Here is a 3,241-nt window from a genome sequence, read left to right as displayed (position 1 = left end):
CAAGCGAGCGAGCGAGCCAGCGAGTGCAGACGCCGCCTCCCCGCCTCCTTCGCTAGCTAGCTCTCGGCAGCCTCGAGCGCCCTCTCACAGCAGCCTCGGCCGCCCCGCCGGCGTCTGGGCCGCTCGAACCTGCTAGCGATGACTTAATCCCCGCCGGGCCAATCAGCGCACCCTCCCCTGCCCGACCCTCGGGCCGCCCGGGGACGCCCGGCCCTTCCGCGGTCTTGATCCAATCAAAGGGGCCTGGAGGCAGGGTCTGCGGCTGGGGGCGTGGCCCTCGCCAACGCCTAGGTCCGCAGCGCAAACTCCTCCTCCTATTGCCCTCCCGGCGTTGCAGATCCCGAAACCTAGGGGTGAGCGTTGCTGTGCACCCGCTCCAGCACCCTTGCCCGCCTGCTCCGGCCCGAATCCGAGCCGCGCATGGGGAGTCTGCTGGTCCTGGGGGCCGAGGAGTCTCGATGTGCCAAGCATGAAAAACCTGGGAACTGGGGCTGCAGTTCACCACAACATGCCCTGCATTGCTGGGCAACCGATTTTACACTAAAAATGCAGCCCCCTACGCCGGGAGAATCCCGAGCGACCAAACGCTCCTCTTCCAGTCAGGCAGAAAAAAATGTTATTTGCATCTTAAAATTACCAGCTCTTGCCTGCAGTCTTCCCGCCCCCTACGGTCCGTCTCCCTCACGGCCACTCCTGCTCAGAACCCGCCCACGGCTCCCCTCAGCCGAAGGAGCTCACATCCTTACTAGAATTTCAGCCGCCTGTTATTTTCCTGCTCTGCATCTAGCACAATTTTACATAATTCCGTCCAATGCCTGTCATCCTTCGCTACACGGTAAGCCCCACGAGGGCAAGTGCCCCTGCAATTTTATTGTCTGCTGTTGCATCCTGGCACCTAGCACAGTGGCTGGCATTTAATAACAGATATTGAGCGCTTACTATGTGCTATGTGTGCTATGGTGATTTATAAGTGTTTGTGGAATAAATGAATGGATCCTTTCCCAGAGCCATCTCCACCTCCCACGCCCAGTGCATTGCCCTGTAGTCCCTCTGTTCGACCGCAGGACTCAATTCTGGCATCTCACTCGTTGCACTTGTCAGGCTGGGTCCCACAGGATGTCTAGTGCTGAATTGTGAACTCCTGGAGGATAGGGACTGTCCTTGAATAAATTATCTCTATGTCTTGGAACCAGCAGCCCTCCTTCAGCTACGTGGGGGCTTCATGTTTGTTTGGGTTGGTTTGTTTTTTAAATAGGTCTGCTATGTGCAGGCACTAGCCTAGATGGTAACAATACAAAGATGAATAACAGAATAAATTTAGCTGCTGGTGGTATTAGGAGAGATGGAAGCGAACAAGCGATAACCATGCCTTGTGATAGGATGGAAGGCCTGGGTGCTTGGGAACATGGATTTTTCACTCAGGAGGGGTCAGAGGTGTCCCATCTATATTAAGAAAGCAATTGATGTATTAAATTCATAAGTGGAGCATGGTGGTTCACACCTATAATTCATCATTTTTGGAGGCCAGGTGAGAGGGTTGCTTGGGATCAAGAGTTCAAGACCAGCTTGGGCAAGACACACCCCCCCTCGGCCGACCATCTCTATAAAAAAATTATAAAATAAATAAATGTATAAATGAATGAATGTGATCTGTTTGATAGGTGTATCTACAAATTTAGACTTGATAGCAGGTCCAGACAGCTATCTGATAGATAATTACAACCAAAAATCATTGTTCTTCACTTGCCAACGATGAGAAAGATCTAGAATGGAAACTCTATGAAACTCAATCTGTTTAATGCTTTATCTTGAGCCCCTAAAGGTAGGTGTTCTGGTTATCTATTAATACAGAACAAATAACACCAAAAGTTAATGGTTTAAGACAACAGTAATCATTTTATTTTCTCTCACAATCTCTGTGGGTTAGGAATTTGGGGAAGCTGAAACCACTGGGTGGTTTTGGCTTGAGGTCTCTCATGTGATTGCAGTTGGATGGTGACAGGAGCTGGAGGAGTGGATGGTTAGCTGGGCATCTCCCACTTTTCAGGTAGACTCAGGGCTTCTCCATATGGCCTTTCTCTGTGGCCCAGTTTAGGCTTCCTCATATGTGTGTGAACATATACAGCTCACAAGGGGAAAGCTGCATCACCTTTTATGACCTAGCCTGGTGAGGTGGGAGGCCTGCAGGACTTGTTTTCCAATCACAACCCCACTGATCAAACCAGGATTCAGTCAAAACAGGACTCAGTGAAGCAGCCAGCAGAAACCAGCAGGCAAGGAAGAAAGACACTTTTAGTTGCCCTCACTGCTCATTAGCATGGAGACACTCCCACCATTGCCATGACAGTTTACAAATGCCATTGCAACGGGCCATGGCAATGGCCTGGAAGTTACCTTATATGGTTCTGGAAACTCCCTGCCCCCTTTCTAGAAAGTTCTAAATAACTCACCTCTTAATTAGCATATAATTAAAAGTAGGTATAGGTACAGCTGCCAACAGCCTATACACTGCCCATCCTGAGCATACTCCCTATGGGATAGCCCTGTTCCACAAGGAGCAGCACTGATTCAATGAAAGTTTCTTTCTCTTACCACTGGCTTGCCCTTAAATTCTTTTCTGGGCAAAGTCAAGAAGCCTCCTGGGCTAAGCTGCAATTTTGGGGCTTGCCTGCCCTGAATCACTTGGAAGCCACATACTTCTACCACTTTCATTAGCTACAAGCAACTCATAAGCCCAACCAGATTCAAAGGGAAGGAGATTAGACTGTACCTCTAGATGGGGGAATGATAAGAATGGGAGATATTATCATAGCTATTTCTGAAAAATATAATCTGCCACAGTGGGTCTAGCATAAATGGTAACATTCAATACATGTTAAATGAATGAAATAAAATGTGATCCACAATTATTTGTTTTATCCCATTGAGGAATAGTAGGTAAATGTGTATAAAATAATATATATGTATAATAATAACAACAATAATATATCAGCTATCATTTGTTAAGCTCTCAGTTTATGCCAGGCATTATGGTAAATTATTTACATGCATTTATAGCTGTCGTAGTGGCACACGCCTTTAATCCCAGCTACTCAGGAAGCTGAGACACAAGAATTGCTTGAGCCTGGGAGGCAGAGTTTGCAGTGAGCTGAGGTCGTGCCACTGCACTCCAGCCTGGGCGACAGAGCAAGACTCCATCTCAAAAAACACACAAAAAAAATTATTTACATGCATGTAATCC

Source organism: Colobus angolensis, unplaced genomic scaffold (genome assembly GCF_000951035.1).
Source record: "Colobus angolensis palliatus isolate OR3802 unplaced genomic scaffold, Cang.pa_1.0 Scaffold183, whole genome shotgun sequence".
Classification (NCBI taxonomy): Eukaryota; Metazoa; Chordata; class Mammalia; order Primates; family Cercopithecidae; genus Colobus; species Colobus angolensis.
This window is presented reverse-complemented; position numbering follows the sequence as displayed.